The following is an 18,832-nucleotide window of genomic DNA, read 5'->3' on the forward strand; positions in this document are numbered from 1 at the left end:
AAGTGACAAGATGTGGGGACCAAAGGTAGATCAGGACCAAGCAACTGCTTATAAACAATCACTTCTCACTTGCCATAAGAACACGCACACAGAAGCACCAGCCCAATCCAGTCTTGGCTCTAGCATCATGATAATGAGTTCTGGGTTGTGTCCACTTTGATTGGCTGCACACGGGAAGAACTACAGCCCTGGTTCTTCTTGCTTATTGATTTCTAAAATAGAGTTGATATTACCACAGTGACTGGTACTCTGTTGTAAAAGACTATTAGGATTGGAAACCGTCATCCACTTACAAGGGCTTTACCCTTAGTGTGCCAATTTTTATCTTCCTTTCCAAGAAGGGAGGCTGAATAGTATGTTAAAAATTAAAGGGATAGATGCTTCCCAAAACTGAGTTTTCTTGCTGTATGCATTCTAGTCATGGTGATAATTGTCTAAAGTAAGCTAGAGTAACTTTTTGGCAGTCCTGGGGCTTGAACTCAGAGCCTGAGCTCTGTCCCTGAGCCTTTCTGTGCTCAAGGCTAACACTCTACTACTTGAGCTACAGAATTACTTCTGGATTTTTCTGAGTAGTTTATTGGAGATAAGAGTCTCACAGATTATCCTTCCTTGGCTAGCTTCAAATAGTGATCCTCAGATCTCAGCCTCCTGAGTAGCTAGGATTACAGGCGTGAGCCACTGGCACCCAGCTAGAATATTTTTAATCCTACACTTTAATTCTAGATCCATACTTCCTATTCTCTACCCATTCTAGAGATAAAATGTTGAAATAGGTGGCAAGGAGACCAAGTGGCACACCTACTGGATAATCCTCCCGGAATTACCAAGAGTCACCATAATTAAAGGTCTGCTCACCATTGTTCTCTTCTTCACTTAACTCACAAATTCCTCCCACTATGATGTCGGCAACAGTTTATTTACATCTAACCAATCCCAAACTGGCGCAAGTCCAAGAAGGAAACTCAGTCATGGGAACTGACATGCCATGTACTTCCTTGCCATACAATGATAATCCAGCTTTTGATAGGTCTTCCCAGCTCACAGGTACAGACAAGGTCACAGTAATTGTAGCAAACTAAATTTGATTCCTAATCCTTTCTTACCAAGGGCTAGGGTTCATGACGATGGCAGAGAGCCCCATAAGGAAACAAGTCTTCCTTAAGCTAGAGCTGCTGCACTGGAATCCTGAGTTTCTTTTGACCTACTCTGGCTTCTCACCCATAGTCTAAATCTCCAGGTAGCATCTCGGTGTCTGCCTATTCATAGGGGTGGTCAGAACTCTCACTCGGTCCCATGAAAAAGTAGGAAGAAAGGATGATTTCTCAATCCTATTATGGGCTCCTAGCCGAAATACCTAGTATATGTGCAGCTTCTAAGACACAGATCATGGAGTTCAGGTTAGACACAGCCCAGTAATGGGAAGAAGTGATGACAGTCTTTACAATTTCCCAGATTTCTTTTTCAGGACCATGGACATCTACCCCTGAGATAGTCATTAGTTTCCTTTGTGCCTCTCAATGGAGACCAAGGGAAGAAAATAAGAGCTTTCTTCTTGGCCTTTGTTAAAGGGCACAAAGGAAATAAATGGCTTCTACTTGAGAGTTATTTAAAGAAATATTAAAGATAAATTGAAGATTATATATAGAGGAAGTTGTAGACTCTGGTTAGAGAAATAGGCTGAAAATATATAAATTCTCTTGTAATGGTGTACTAATAGACAGGAGTTCTAGTTTGAGTGCGACCCTGCAAAAGGGAATGATCTGGATATAAAAGATCCAAGCCAGGCAAAATTCCCTGCATGTGCTAAGATACATTAGCCTATTCCCTGGAAGTGAAGTCCTTTTCAATTGTTTGTTTGATATCTTGCTTGTTCCAAATTCCAGGCGATGAATTTTTTACAAACTGTGTTTACCATATCTAATCCTTCCAATCTATCTAAGTTATTTATTTGAATAAAATCCAGTAGTAGCCAGTTCTGGAGAGTAATTGCATGTTGTAGCATAATGAATTCATTCTAAGTGATTTCATGATTGGTCTGTTTTCATTTCTTGGTAATTTTTCTGCTGTTCTACCATGGGCAAAACACAAAATAATTCAACTAGTCTACCTTTCTCATACTTACTCCATTTTATTTATTTTATCCACTTACTTCTTCTCTTCTGGCTACTTATGAAATGACTAATCTTGGCTTTCACTTGGCAATAAATACCATATTAATCTTCTTGGGCAGTTAAATAAATGTGAGCCTCTCTTAAAAGTCTGAAAGAGGGGAGATGGAATTAGTACAATTCTTCATCTCCCACAACTCAGCTATAATAACAGGAGGGAAATATATGGACAGATGTTTGAAAATAAAACTGCATTGTACTGATTATTCAATAAAGAGTGAGGAGTTTAGTATTCTTCCCTCTCCCAGTCCCATCTTGAATTCAGCCCAGCCCAAAATCTTGAGTCAACTAATGAGTAGCAGACAGAGCAAAATCCAGCAGAAGCCTTGTATTTGTAGCCTGAATAGCCACAAGGAGTGCTCCAAATGGTTCAGTGGATGTGAAGGAAATCCTTCAGAAATTTACTCTCTCCATTTCCTGCTCGCTACATACCAGTCCTCAAGAGAACCCAGGGCAGGGTTGGTCATGGCTGTTGCAGCAAGAAAAGCCTGGGATGAAGCCCTCTCCTATTCAACATAGTGCTAGACACAAAAGACATGACTTACCGTGAGGAAAATTTCTAGATAATAGGTTTTATGATAAAATTTATGGGAGACACGAATTATGTGTACACAATGGCATGCTCACTCACACCAGAACGAGATGTAAAATAGTTATTCAATAAAATATATGCAAGAATCTTTATGCTAAGAACTACAAACCACAGAAAGTCCAACACCATCTAAATAAGCATACCATATTTTACACTAGGAGACTCAGCATAGAAAGATGTAAATTCTCTCCAAATTTCTTTAAGACTTAACATAGTAACAATGAAAAACACCCACAGGAATTTTTTTATCAATAGAGCAAGATCATTCTAAGGTGTGAATGAAATAGAAAAGAAACCAGAACAACTAAAATAAGTTTCAGTAGGAGATCTGGAGGAATCACAACGTTGACTTTCAGGACTAGTGATCAAGGTGGTAGGGTACTGATGAATGTATCTTGGAAACAGAGTGGATACTTGCAGGAAGTCCTCACAAATCTGGCCAACTTGTTTTTGGCAAATGTGCAGAAACCATTTGATACAGAAAACACCATCTTTTTAAAAAATAGCTTTGGAACTAGATGCAGAAGATGTAAAAAGGAACTTCCCATAATATATAAGAATTAGATAGAAATGGGTCATGGGTCTAAATCTAAACTACGAGACATAGAATTTTTTAAATTTCTGCAAGAAAACACAGCAAAACATTTTTATGCTCTGAACGATGAGAAAAATTAAACATGACAGCAAAAATAGTGATCCATAAAAGAAAGGAAAAGATACACTGGATTTCCTTAACATTTAAAAACTTTACTCTGTAAAAGACATTGATGACAGATTGAAACTCCACCAGGTGGGAGGAAGCTTCGATACTACACTAAAGAGCACAAATAAGCATGCAAGCAGCTCAACTTCCTGGGCCATTAGTGTAATGAAAACCAATGCCTGACCACCACAGAGGGTGTGGAGGGATAGGCCTTTGTAAAGTCACAATCTGATAAAGATAACATACAGATTTAAATAAATTGTCTTAGAAAGTTAGAAAAATAGCAAAACTAGATGCAAAATACACACCACACACAGACACAAACTGAAAATCAATTACAGACCTAAATTGTAAGAAATAGGACTAGTTTAGAAGTGCATGACTGTAAACTCTACTCAGCACTCAGGAAGATGAGGTGGGAGCAGCACAAATTTGACACCAGTCTTGACTATAAAGGGAGACTTCATGGGGAAAAAAGCAAAAAGGAAAAGGGGTAGAAGAAGAAAGAGAAGGAGAAGGGGACGGGGAAGGAGGAGGAGGGAAAAGACAAAGAGAGAGGGAGGGAGGAGGGGAAGAAAGGAGAGAGGGACGGGAGGGAGGAAAGAAGGAAGGGAGGAAGGAAGGAAGGAAGGAAGTTAGGAAGGAGGGAAGGAAGGAAGGAAGGTAGGTAGGAAGAGAGGGAGGGGCGAATGAAGAGAGAGAGGGAGGGAAGGAGGGAGAGAGGGAGGAAGGAAAGGAAACCACATAAAGTTTAGTTTCTATTTAACTTCGGCATATGAAAAGATTCTTTATCTGGGGCTGGGAAGGTGGCTCAGTGGTAGAGCGCTTGCCTTGCATGCGTGAGGTCCTGGGTTCGATTCCTCAGCACCACATAAGCAAAAAGAAAAAAGCCGGAAGTGGCGCTGTGGCTCAAGTGGTAGAGCGCTAGCCTTGAGCTGAAGAGCTGAGGGACAGCGCCCAGGCCCAGAGTTCAGGCCCCACAACCAGACCCCCCTCCCCCCCAAAAAAAGAAAAAAAAAGAAAAGATTATTTATCTACAGCTCAAATTCCAGAAGCAATGAAGGGGAAAAAGTATATGAAGTGCAGTGTCAAGCCCAGGGAGACAAAGAATAAGTGTTTTTCCTTATATATCAAAGCTAGATTTAGCTTATAAACTTATAAGTAAATACATTGAGTGGTATGCAAGTGAATACTGGTCTGTGTATGTATTTACACATGCATGCATGTATATAGTCTTTCTACCTCTGTCCACTGAAAATGTTAGAAATAATAGCATTTCTGAAACAATGAACACACAGCATTATGGTTTCTATTCATCATCAATGTCTAATACGTGAGCTTGATTTCAGCACTGGAAGAAGGAAAGCATAGGTGAAGCTGGAATGTCATAAGCTAACAGAAAGGACTGAAGTGCTCGTGGAAAATAAGAATTGTCTAAGGAAGGCAGAAGCTGCTTTAGAAGAACTACAAAGCTGGTGGGGGAGGAAGAGCACACCAAGCTATAAAATGAATAATTTGTAATCATCACTTGAACTCATAAAATAACCTATACATTCATACAAATAGAAACAGAAAAGTCCATCAATAAGGAGAGTTTTAGCACATCTTTCCACTGAACGAATTCCAATGAACAAATGTAGACAAGAAAAAAATAGAAAATGAATATTAGTAAAATAGCAGTCCTAAATAAATAAATAAATAAGTTGGCAGGCATTATCCATGGATCTATATTAAAAGTACCCCAAAGTTGAAATGCCATCTCCTATACAAAACAAATAAATTAGTGACTTAGAAAGAGGTCTTGCATTTTGTGCTGTTCTTGCACAAATAAAAATGCAAGACCTCTTTCTAATCATGGGAAAGACATCATATAAGTCCAAACGGACAAGCATTGTATCACAACTAATGTTCTCATCCGTGATAAATTCCTGGCACATAGAGACAATGGAGGAAATGCCAGGCAGAACTTCTTCATGAAACATAGGAGTCAGAGGAGAGCCCCACTAGACAGAACATGGAAGTGAATGGACGCAATTTCTATCTGCAGTTCAGCCAGTAGGAACGTGGATGAAGGCTACAGAGAGATCCTCACTTTGGAATTGTTCTATCATTTTTAAATAGTTCAAGACAAAACTTTTAAAAGAAAGCCAAATAATCTTCTAATTGCTATGTGGTGGTAGAATAAACAGTAGGAGGCCAATAGGGAACTGAGGGGAGCAAACAGGAGAGGAATGAACAGGGCCACAGGGTGGCGGTGGGTGAATTCACTCTGTGTTTGAGGGCTGATCCGCAGAACTTGCTGATGGACTGGCTGAGGGAAAGGAAAATCACTTCAGTTTCTTTGGTATGAGTAACAAAGTAGATGCCGTGTTTTGTTCTGAGAGGAGGAAAAGGGGAGAAAATTTCCATTTGTTTCCATGTCAGACTACAGCCAGTATCATTATCTAGACCCTTGATCTCATACATGGCCATATCTGGCTCAGGTATCAAGTCAGGGATGGAGTTCTGAACATGGAAATTTTACCCATGTAGATCACCAGAAACCCAGGGCACTAAATGAAAAGTAAAGGATAAATGAAGACAGGTGATGGGCAGCACTGGGTGCTCTAAATTGGAGCAGTGAAGAGGCAAAGCCGTTAGGAAACTTTGAAAAAGAGAGACTGGGATAAAAGGAAGCCAGCAGCCCCAGAAGACATGTGGAAAGCGTATGTGAGTTGTCAACAGCCAGGCCAGAGGAGACGCGGCAAACCCAGCCACGTGGAGGCTACTGCTGCCTTTAACGAAATCCCTGCCTGAGAACCATAGGAACCAGGCCTCAGAAGAGAAGGTGGAGAGATGGGAGCTGGGGACCAGAAGGATCATCACCCATGACTCTTTCCAGAAGATTGATGCCAACAATAGTAAAGGAAGGATAAATAGATAGATAGAAGGATAGACAGACAGACAGACAGAGACACAGAGTATAATATCTGTGTATATATCCTAAGTCAGAAGATGTTATACCCTTATTTTATTGTGGGAATAGTGTAGTGGAGGGACCATTTCCGTAAGGATTTGTGGTATGGTGCACTTCAGCAGCCTGAACTGAAGTGTAGACTGACTGAATCTGGGTATCTCTAGAGCATGCCCAAAGTGAGATGCTCAGGAAATGCTAGACATGATTGACAAAAGATTTATTTGTTCCACAACTTACTGATTGATTCATGAGACTTTGGATAGATAAAAAGTTCTTGACGGATAAAACACAATTCTTCCTTCAAGGGGCTTAAAGTTTAGTACCAAAAAACACAAAGAGATTTAATAAGCAAACATATATATGCTGACCAAGAATGCTAATTCCCTACTCAATATTCATTTTCCCTCTTTTGCTTTCAAAGAAAATTTTGTTGGGAGAAGCCCATATGCCCACTCTGCAGAGAGAAATAAACATCTTTCCAGATCCTGCTAGCTTGGGCACCCAGAAAACATTTCCAAAATAGAAGTGATTCAATTGCTATCTGCCTGTTCTACTTTCTTCTCTTTCCCTCCTTTTTCTTTCCTGGAATATATGATACTGGGTGTATTGCAACCTCTTTGTGTTAAAGGAATGATTTTGAGGGAAAGAACAAAGGTATCTCAGAGATAGATGTTCTGATAGACTGGAGCAACCTAATTAAATGATACCAACCTCTTGCCTTATTGTGAATTTCTAATTACATGAGAGAATAAATACTAATACACTAAGCACACATATACACTACAAATAATAAGTGTTGTAATGAAAAATGTAAGCTCCTAGAAGGAATGAAGATTATATGATCATGGAAAGTTTTTCTAAGTAAGGGAGAACAAATAAATTAGGGTCTCTACTGTGAGTAATAATAGAACAAGAATGTACATTGGAGGGGGGATTCGATGTGGTGAGTGGAAGGGGAAAAGAGGAACATTCTAGAAAGCAGAAACATCAAGGATACAATGAGCAAAGATGAGGAAGTGAAGCTTCAAGTATCTGTCAGGCAAGTGTGACTTTTATTTTTTATTCATTTTTAATTCTCTAATTATTATAAAATTACATAAGTAAAGTGTAGATTTCTTTTGGACAATGTCATCCTTGCTCGATCTCTCCCAGGGACAGTGTGATTTTTGTATGCAAAATGAGAAAAGAAGCCAGTAAGATTTTAAGCAAGAAAATGGCTACTTCTTTACTTTTTAAAGAACATTCTAGCTACCCTGTAGAAAAGACACCAAACGTGGACAAGAATGGGAGCCAAGTAAGACAAAAGGTTGTAAAAACAAAAAGAAAAATAGTCCAGGTAACAGTGATGTGGACTAGAGATGAGAACCAAAGATGGAGAAAGCAGCCTGAAGATGAGAAGGAAAGAAAATGGACAGAAGGGGCTGGGAAGGTGGCTCAGCGGTAGAGCGCTTGCCTTGCATGCATTAGGCCTTGGGTTTGATTCCTCAGCCCCACATAAACAGAAAATCCAGAAGTGACTCTGTGGCTCAAGTGGTAGAGTGCTTGCCTTGAGCTGAAGAGCTGACGGACAGCGCCCAGGCCCAGAGTTCAGGCCCCACAACTGACAAAAAAGAAAAGAAAGAAAACAAGAAAATGGACAAAAATCCAATGTCCTTCCAGAAAGGACCAAACTACGCAATCATTCCATATTAACTTGACCTATCAGTTTGAAGTCAACTGGGTCTTTGAAGCCCCCTAAAAGTAATTGGGGAAAGAGTGGTGGAACATTGGCAAAACCATGTCTTCTTCAGTTAGATGAACATTCTGCCTCTATGTATTCTACACCATATCTGGGGACCGAAGGCTGGAAGTGTTTGAGACAAATTCACCCACACCTATCAGATCCATCACCCCTCACAAGAGTCTAACGCAGAAAAGCACATTCCTTTCCCTGGGAACTGGTTAAGTTTCACTCTAGAGCCTGCCTCCAATTTGGCTCATACCACATAAATGGCATGATGAGTTTCTGTTTTCATGACTTGGGAAACGCTCCCCAAGTGTAATTGTATTGTAATGCAATTCTTTAGAGTGTGACCCATTTAGGAACACAGGTCAAACTTGTTCTTTTCTGGTTCCTTGGCCTAGAATAGGTTCCCAAGACAAAGGAATTCTCCAAGCATAGCCTGGTGAGATAGATGCTACAATTCCAAAAACCAAAAACTAAGTCTTTGACTTAGTGGAATAACTAGAATGTAAAGCGCATTATTTTTTAACAAAGGAAAGTGTTCCATATGTTCTTTGCTTGATGGTCAATGATTTGTCTTTCACTAAACTCAAATCAAAGGTTTCAGTGAAAACCTTTGATTACAGCTAAATTATAGCTCTGTACCTGTGACTTTCTATTATTTAATATACTTTTCATAAATAATTATATTCCTCAGGTACTTTAACTTCAATTACTTAAGGTTTGAATGGTAGCCATCCCTTAGGTCAAGTACCAGATAAATTTGAACATTATCAAAAATAGCTTCTCTCCATGATTTAACTATAGATTTTTTGGAGGAAAAAAACCCTATTTTTAGATCTTCTCTAAGCAAAATGAACCCCAAGATAAGAACACAAGAGGTTTTATCTTTGTTGTTATTCTTTTCAAAGTACTTATACTGTACTATGTGATTATTTTTGTTTCTTTTGTATGTTCCTCCCCTATAGTATAACTCCTGTTTTCACTGTAGTTGATTCCTGTGCCCTATATCATGTATATACATTTTTCTAATTTGGGGAGGGGAAGGGAAATAACAAAGTGGTGAAATAAGGATACAGGTTGACCCATTGTAACAATGAGATACAAGGCACTATGTTGAAAATGACTTTACAACTTCAGAGAGGGTGGGGAGGAGTTGTGGAGGTGGTGAGGGAAGGAATGGTAGGGGAAAAACAAAGGAGGAGATAGGAAATGGGCTCGTTGCCTTACTCATGTAACTGTAACCTTCTGTACAGTATCTTTACAATAAAAAATACATTTAAAAAACTATTTTTAGATCTCATATGGTAGAATCTTTACTAATTTTTATTTTATTTATCATTGACTGACTTTTTAAATTATGTTTCAGTTGATGGACAAGGGCATTGCCATTTAACAAAGCAGTTTATGAACACAATATAGCTTCATCAATGTCTCCCCATCCCTTCCCTCACCAGTCTTCAGGTTGTAGGGTTTACACTGGGGTTTTTACTACTTCCCAACCCCCCTCTTCTCTTCATTCATCTACCCTTGTCCCCTTGACCACACCCCAGACCTTTGGAGTACCTGCTTCCTGGTGTTTTATTTTGCTGAACTTTTTTTTATTTTTGTTTTAATTTTAATTTTTTGTGAACATACTGTACAGAGAGGTTACAATTACATGGGCAAGATAATGAGTACATTTCTTATCACGCATTGCAGCCTCCTCCTTTGTTTACCCTTCACATCCCTTCCCAGCCTCCCCCCCCCCACCCAATCCTCCCCCCCCCTCCCCGCACCAAAGTTGTAAAGTTCGTTTTCGACATGACAACTTGTACTTCTCATTGTTTCAACAGGTCCACCTGTATCCTTAAACAACTTGTTTTTCCCCATCTCCTCCACAAATTATACCGACATCAAATATAGTGAAAGCAGGGGTTATACTGTGGGGGAGGGACATACAAAGCAACAAAGAAATAATCTTATAAATGCATTAGAAATAAATGCATGAAAGATAAAAACATTAAAATACATATCTAAGGGTTCATTTTCCTAACATCACATTATCTGACCTTTTCTGCTTGACTCATACATATACTAGATATTGCAAATAAGGGAAACCATGGGTTTCTATGATTTGGCCTTTCTAAGGAATTACACTATTTGAGTTCTCACTTGAATCAACCATATTTCAGTTCATACATTTGTATACACTTGCGTACCACCCAATGCAGTTACTTAACAGTTTACAAACTAAATCTAGCTGGCCATGTGCAACTAAATCCTTTGTCTCTCTGGTTAGTAGCAGCAGAAATACTATAAGACTTTATTCTTGCAGTAAAATTACTTTCTGGAAAATACCATTTTCAATAACTCCTTATAACAGCTCAGAGAATCATTATAATGACAGAGCAGTGGAGCAGGCTCTGTTGGGGAAATAAGTTTGATCAAAGTAATTTAATCACACATATATGTATGTGTGTATGTATGTATGTATGTATATATACATACATACACACATATATGTGTGATTAAATATACAAATATAAATATATATACTTAAGTATATAAATATATATTTATATATATGTATAACAGAGCAATGAGACCTGCTAAAACTTTTAGAAACTGGTAGGAAGATAAGGGGCAGTGATAAAGAGAGAGTGATCAGAAGATCTTGCATGCATGTGTGGAAATGTTATAATGACCCTACATATACACTGTACATCTAGCATATGCTAATAAAAATCATTAAAAATGATAGTGAAAGGTAAAAGCTCATGTAACATTATAAAGGTATCAAGACTATCCAGAGCAGTATTTCAATCTACCTCTCTGTTCTAACTCCAATCCACTCAAATCCCAGTCAATAAAACATGCTCAACACTAGACCACAGTAGCAGAATTTTCCTTCTTCTTTGATAAATTTAAAAAATAGAGAAAGCCTAACATCAGAAAAAGTCCTTATCTATGTCTTAATTCACAATATCTGTTAAGTAACTAAAGTTAATGTTTAATTGAATGTTCTATTTATATAATCTCATTTTATTATTAAGTAAGTGATGATTGAAAAGTAAGAATGAATACAGTCCAGGATAGATTTCATGCCACACTAAAAAAGTGAAGTCCTGTCTGTCACCCGTCACTAGTCAGGAAGGGCACAGATACCTGAGAAGAACTCACTGTCGTGGGTGGTACCAGGGCAGGTGCAAGTCTGGTGGGCTGGAGAAATTTGTCTGGAGCTTCATGCTTGTGAACATTTTAAAACCATGTAAATCATGCATTTGTTTTCTATAAACAGAGCAAACAATGGCAGGGACTCTGTGTGTGTGTGTGTGTGTGTGTGTGTGTGTGTGTGTGTGTGTGTGTGTGTGTGTGTGTGTGTGTGTAAATGAGAAAGATAGACAGAAGAGAGATACACAGAGAGATGTCAGCTGTCGTGAATTGGCAACTCAACAATCACACTACATTACGTATGAAGGAATGCTTACTAAATCTCAAAGCCAACACTTCCTCCACACTGCTCATAACTCAGTGAGCAGGGCGAGAAAGGATTGCTTAGAAACTAAAACTTAGAGGAAACTGTGTATAGCAAACTATGCATTGAACTCTGTTGTAGTTTTGGCTTAACATAGTGTCCAGTGCTTAGTTAAACCAAAGACTAAGCAATTCATTGTCAAAACTTATGGAAACTCTTGTTTCCATTTCTTGGAGTTTCTTTCAAAAAGCATCATTTTATACGATTGTACCAACATAGCTATTGAGCCTTTGGTATCTTCTAAGAATATCCTCCTTGGGTCTCACTGTGTGGGTTTCTAGAGTCATGTGAAATTAAACAGGAGGGATTTTTATTTTGCTTTTTGTTTTGGGGTTTGGGTTTTTTCTCCTTTGTCAGTGTTTTTTTTTTTTTAATTTCTATCTTTGTCTTTGTGCAAGCTTCTCTGTCTTGGGGAGGGTAAGGGAAACACAAAAATGGTGTGGAAAAGCATGAACAAAAGTAGCAATGATTTTCACTAGACACTGGATTGAAAATGAACCATATAACTTGTCGAGGAGGAGGGGTCAGGAGGGGGAAAACTGGGAGAAAACAAGGAAGAGGTGACAAGGTTCAAAAAGAAATTAGTTACCTGCTTATATTACTGTAATCCCTTTGTATCTCACCTTATAATAACAATAAAAACTTAAAAAGCCTATTTTATCACAAATTCCAAAGAGTAGATGTTAGCAAATGTATTCTGGAGGGGACCAGATAGTAAACAGTCTTTGCTTTGGAGACAAATATGGTCATCTGTGGCAATTTAATTTTTCAGTTGCCACATAGAAAGAAGATATATAGATAAGCAAACAAATAAAACATGGCTGTGTTCCAGTAAAACCTTAGATATAGAATAAGGTGTTAAGTAAGGTTTGGAATGACGCACAGCTAGCTGTAAATTTTTAAATGACTTCTTAGAAGTTAGATATAAGCTAAAGTATTTGACAAACCACCCAGTCGATTTTTATTATAGCTAGCTTTACAACGGAAAATTCTTGGGCCCAGTTCATTATAGTAAGTAATTAGATTAGGGTCTAGATGACAGCAAACCAGGTCCTCTCTTGAGCTCCTCAAACACAGACACTATGTTTCCCATCTAGATTTTTACTATCATTATTCCTATTTTGCATCTAAGAACAGAAATGTCTAGCTTTTCAAGTATTTTTCCATGTAGCAATGGATGAGAGCAATGCAGAGCTGATAAACTTTTTTTTTTAATTTTTGGGTCCGGTTGTGTGGCCTGAACTTTGGGCCTGGGTGCTGTCCCTCAGCTCTTCAGCTCAAGGCTAGCACTCTACCACTTGAGCCACAGTGCCACTTCTAGCTTTTTTTCTTTTTGCTTATGGGGTGCTGAGGAATCGAACCCAGGGCCTCATGCATGCAAGGCAAGCACTCTACCACTGAGCCACCTTCCCAGCCCCCTGATAAACTTTTGACTTTATAAAATCAAGAAATCCAGACTCTACATTTTCTTTTTGCAGCCTATTAAATTGCTTTGACAAAGAAAGATGCACCTTCTACTGCTAGTCCTAACATAGAACAAAATGTTTCTAAGTGGTGATGATGATTAGCATAGAATGAACTAGAAGCCAGGAGCCAGTGGCTCATGCCAGTAAGCCTAGCTACTCAGGAGGCTGAGATCTGAGAATCACTGTTCAAAGCCAGCCCAGGCAGGAAAAGTCTATGGGATTCTTAGCTCCAATAAACCACCAGAAAAACTGGAAGTGGTACTGTGGCTCAAGTGGTAGAGTGCTAGCCTTGAGCTGAAGAGCTGAGGAACAGTGTCCAGGCCCAGAGTTCAAGCCCCACGACCAGAAAAATAAAATAGAGAATGAACTAGTGAATGAGAGGAAAAGAAGGTTTTAATCCACAGTAATGCCATCTACAACAAAATAGGAGTCCCTTTAAATTTTTCTGTTTTGTCATATGGCAGATATATGCATTCTTGTGTACAAATGCCTGATTAGTCCTCAATGAATGAACTAGGAAATCTATGTTTAATCTGCAACAAATTCATCTGGAAACATAGCTTTTACCACAAAACATTGCAACTGCTGGTGTGAAATTTATTTCGACCTGTGTCATCATCTACCAATCTCTGAAACACTCTTCAGACAAGTTTTTCTTAAGAAAAGTTTTTTTTTTATAAGAAACACTTCTAGATCCTTATGGAGGCATCGGTATGTGATTTTTATCAATTCAAATTGTGAGTTTTTCTAGTTATATATTAGCACTGAAAACCCTACCACAGACTTTGAGACAAAAATCTTCCCGATTTTTGTTGTGCACATTTCTGTTCTAACTGCCACAGATGTGAAGATCTTGCATATTTACATAGTATTTTTCCTTCTTATGAGCAGGCAAAAACACCAGCAGAGATGTCAGAAGCTGCAGATCATTTTTGACAAACACAGCTGTCATACAGAAAAGTTCTAAAGCCTGGCTGTCTCAGCTTTCGATGCATTGGACTGTTAGGGGCTTGGATTAAGTCCATCAAACAAAGTAACTAAAGTTTTTAAGCTTCAGTGGTAATAAGGAAAATACAATCAAGAAGGAATATCAGTGAGTCCAAAGGAGGATATTCTGAGGGGAGGAACACAAAGGCACAATATCTATGTGCCTCTGATCATATAAAATTTTGTGAAAATGAACTCCAGGAAACAGACACCTAAAACACAAAGGATATCTGACACCTACTAATACATTTTGGGGGGACTGTCGCACGTTTTTGTGGTCTCTTGACCTGGACTTCCATGTGACTTGTCACCTAGATTTTGGCTCAGAAATCACCACTCATTCTTTTATATACACATATTTAATTCAGTATTTCTGGGCCATCCAGAGATACACAGACAGTGGCATTAACTCCTGTGGAGGTTGTCTTTTATACACTTCAGCAGCTGGCAGCAGCTGGCAAGTGAAGAATAAAGTTGATTTTCTCACATGAAATGTGTCAGCCATGGTGACAAACACTGTGATCCTGAAGCTCACTCCCCAACAACTCTACTGAGGGAGGGGAGCTTAAGATAGCTTCTGGGTCTTGCAAACAAAAGAGGGTGTCTAACTCCCAGCAACCCAGGGAGAGGGGAGAAGCTGTTGTGTTGACTGACGCTAGGTCTCTGCTCACAGCACATAGAGCCTGGGCGCCAGGGGCTCTGCCTGTCACCTGGGCTCACAGCACACTGAAGCCCAGAATCACTCCGCGTGCGTCAGAACGCCACTCACCTCGTCCCACTGCCGATCGGTGGCCTTGGCTTTGGGGATCCAGTTCCTCCTGCCTCCTTCCTCCTCCTAAGATCCTCCACCCCTCCAGTCACCTCTGCCAAGGCTCAGGGAAGATTCCCCAGTCTTCCCATTGGCTCAGCTCCGCAGGCAGAGGCACAGCGATGCCTAGAGTCCCTCCTCCCTCCAGACTGCGCTGAGAGGAATGTCAAGTTCTGGGAAGATCACCCAGGAGGGCCTCCAAGGGCTTTCCTAGCCCTGCTCAGCAGGAAGCCTCGGGCCCTGCCGTGATGTCACGTTATCCCTCCTCCCACAGAGCAGGAGGAGGGAGGTAAGCCCAAGGAAGTGGAGAGTCAAACACTTTAGAGTCCCCTTCCACCTGCCCTTGGAAAACCTGCGTGCCTGGGTTAGCTAGAAAGGGCTGCAGGTGAAAAGGTGGCCATGAGAGGCAGCAGAACTCAGAGACCAGGGCAGGGACACACAGAGGAGCCAGCCGGAGGCAGGAAGGGTCAAGGGTGAGATGTACAACTGAGACAGAATGGTCCTCCACGTTGGAGTAAGGTTGGAGGCCTGGGTTTGGTCTGTTCTCAGGGCATTCTTTATATGATGTCCCTGAAAGATGAGCTCACCAGTCTTGTGGTAAACTTGCAACCAATGGATGGTTTTGCCAATCACAAAGGGCAGTGTGTGGCTAAGAAGAAACACTGGCCCGTTTATATACACAGTAGAGACCATATATTCTGAGACAAATGTGTCGTCTGTCTCCTAGAAAAGGGCTTTGGATAGCAGAATACACAAGGCATGGTGTAGTGCTTGTATATATACATTATGCATCATGTGTGTGTGCATGTATGTAGGCATGTATGTATGCATGTACATATGTACATATATATATGTACATATACATATATATATATATATGGAACCTCACAAACCTGGACTCCAAGTTCAGCTCCTCACCTTGAACCTATGTGACCTTCAGCCAGTTGCTTCACCTCTCTGAATCTTGTTTTACTTGTTTGAAAAACAGGGAGAATGTGGATAACGTAGAGTTGAGGGGATTATAATTAGCATGTCAAGTACACAGTATACAGTAAGCACTTAAGAAATGTAGCTCGGATTATAGTATCGGGTTGAGACAGTCATGGAAACTCTAGGACATGGATGCACTCCACCTAGAACCTTCCTTAATCTATACATTGCTTATTACTCAAGAGCCAAGCTAAGTCACAATGTCCATCCCATTCCATATTTTCAAATCCCATACTGACTTTTTCCTTCCTTTGTCCATTCCTTCCTTTGTTCCTTTCTTTCTTTTTTCCTCTCTTTCGGTGTGTGTGTGTGTGTGTGTGTGTGTGTGTGTGTGTGTGTGTGTGTGTGTGTGTGTGTATGATACTGGAGTTTGAACTCAAGGACCTGCACCTGCTAGAAGACAGATACTTTACCACTCAGCCATGCTACCTGCCCTTATTTTTTTTATTTCTTGATGATATACTTTGATCAAACAATTTTACTCAATTTTCCCAATTGTTACATATAATTTTATATTATCATTCTTCAATGAATTCCAATTCTTTTCTGACCATAGAAAATAAGACATACTGTTTTAAAGTCTCTATGTTATCAAACATTTCAGAACAATTACACATGTTCACCTGGGAGGAGTAAGTGCTCTTGTTCTGTTACACAGTAGGATGAATATTGGAAACAATAAAATTCCTGTATTTCATCAAAACATCACATCGTACCCCATAAATATGCAAGCTACTAAGTAGCAGCCAAAAACAATTTTATAAGAAAACAAGTTTTTCAAGATGAAGGGGCTGGAATCATTTTAACTTTAACTAATTTGCACATACCATTCTAAAGGAGGCTTGAAGGAGACCGCCTGACCACACGTCATCCTACTTGTACTCCTTAAACTGAGTGGAATGTGGTCAGCAAAATGGAGCCATTAAATTCATAATGGAGGAAGCCTTCAGTAAAAATTGAATGGAGATATAAATTCTATATTGAAGTCACACATAAACTTTTTTATATTAGAAGGGTATGAATGATAAATCCACAAATAAGATTTACAAATACCCTAGATCTCTCTCCTGAGACCAAGTTTGCCATCTACTGGTCTATCCATGAAGTGCCATTCATCCTTCACGATTTATACAAAGCCTTTTTCTGGATTTTAATATGACAACTTACATGTATTAAATATGTTCACTTCTTTAATCAAAATTTTCAAATATAAGGGGCTGGGAAGGTGGCTCAGTGGTAGAGCGCTTGCCTTGCATGCATGAGGCCCTGGGTTCCATTCCTCAGCACCACATAAGCAAAAAGAGAAAAAGCTGGAAGTGGCACTGTGGCTCAAGTGGTAGAGTGCTAGCCTTGAGCTGAAGAGCTGAGGGACAGCACCCAGGCCCAGAGTTCAGGTCCCACGACCTGACCCCCCCAAAAAATTTTCAAATATGAGTCAGGTATGAATGACTTATGCCTGTAAGCCTAGTTACTGGGAGTCTGAGATCTAGGTGATCACAGTTCAAAGCCAACATGAGCAGAAAAGTCCTCAAGACCCTTTAACCAATGAACCAATAAAATCCAAGTGGGACGTATGGATCAAATCACAGAGCACCAGCCAGGCAAGCACAAGATCCTAAATTTAAACCCAAGTACTAGTTTAAAAACTGTTAAGTGCTATTCACCACTTTCAAATAAAATCCAAATATATAGATGTGGAATTCAAGTTAGGTACACTATCTATTCTCCATCCATAAAATGTAAAGAACTCTGGAATTTCAGTTTCTCAATGTCATTAATTTCCTGTGTGATCTTAGATAGATCTTTGTACTAATTTTTGGAGGTTTAGGAGACTTATGGCTGAGCAAAGATGCATATAAAATGTGGCGGAACAATGTCCGTCACCCCTTTCCTTCATCTTCCCTACAAAAGCCCTCCCCTTGGGCCAAAAGCTCCAATACTCTCCTCCCCTGTCCCATGGTGTTCTGCTTCATCATGGCTTCCTCTTCCTGCCTAGCTCTTAAAAGCCAGCTTAACCCTGCCACACACCTTTCTCTGACAAAATCCTTTTCCTTCATTGGATTCCTTTACTACAGTGTCCAAATCCAAAACCAAGAAGCACGGATTTGGACAAGACTTTTTGTGGACTTGTGAATATTGGTTGTGCAATGTATTTTAAAGAGTTAAGAATGCTAAACTTTCAGTTGTGTAGTTCACCAATCTCTTGTTTCACAAAGAAGGAGAAGGAAAGGAAGAGGAAGAATGAGAAGAAAGGGAAGAGGAGGAGGAGAAGTAGAAGAAGGAGAAGGAGAAGAAAGAGGAGGAGGAGGAAGAGAGAGAAGGAAGAAGAGGAAGGAGAAGGAGGATGAACGGGAGGAATCAGAGCTAGAAAATCCAGTGTGGCTCAACTCCTGACAGCACTTTCCAGAAGCCGGGCAGTTTGGGAGTATAGCATGTAGGCTTTGGACACAAGGAAGCTGTTGTCAATATTTTTGTCTTTCTTCTTTTTAAAACTTTAATTGTAAAAGTGCTATCCAGAAGTGTTACAGTTACATAAGTAAGGTAATGAGTACATTTCTTGCTGAGCATGGTTACCCCCTCCATTTTTCTCCCATTCTCCCTTTCCCTTTCCTATCTCCCCGCCCCCAGCAAAGTTGTTAAGTTCATTTCCAATATAGTGTCTTGTGGGTATCATTGTTGCATTGGTCCCCCCCCTTGTCCTTGTTTCACATTTTGTTATTCCTCTTTTTTTTCCCCCAAGTCAGATAAATGTATATACAAGATGCAGGGTTCCAGAATCAAAGACAGTCATTGCCAGGGATAAGCCAAAAGGAAAAAGAAAAAAGAAATAAAATAAAAAGAAATAATTTGATACAGTACATTGATGACAACAAGGTCAACAACCCAAAAGCGACCTGTTGTTTCTATGTCTTGGAGTTCATT

General features: G+C 39.7%; 1 protein-coding gene across 1 annotated transcript in view; it reads right to left on the reverse strand.

Moving 5' to 3' along the window:
- The window catches only part of Serpinb7 (serpin family B member 7), a 40,252-nt gene extending 25,267 nt beyond the window's left edge, over window positions 1-14,985 (reverse strand). Inside the window, exon 1 of the mRNA XM_070028615.1 lies at window positions 14,882-14,985. The gene's annotated coding sequence lies outside the window, so the exon portion shown is untranslated. The remainder of the gene's footprint in view (window positions 1-14,881) is intronic.
- Between the last annotated feature and the right edge of the window lie 3,847 nt (window positions 14,986-18,832).

Source organism: Dipodomys merriami, unplaced genomic scaffold, assembly GCF_024711535.1.
Source record: "Dipodomys merriami isolate MVZ:Mamm:240054 unplaced genomic scaffold, mDipMer1.0.p SCAF_2, whole genome shotgun sequence".
NCBI lineage: Eukaryota > Metazoa > Chordata > Mammalia > Rodentia > Heteromyidae > Dipodomys > Dipodomys merriami.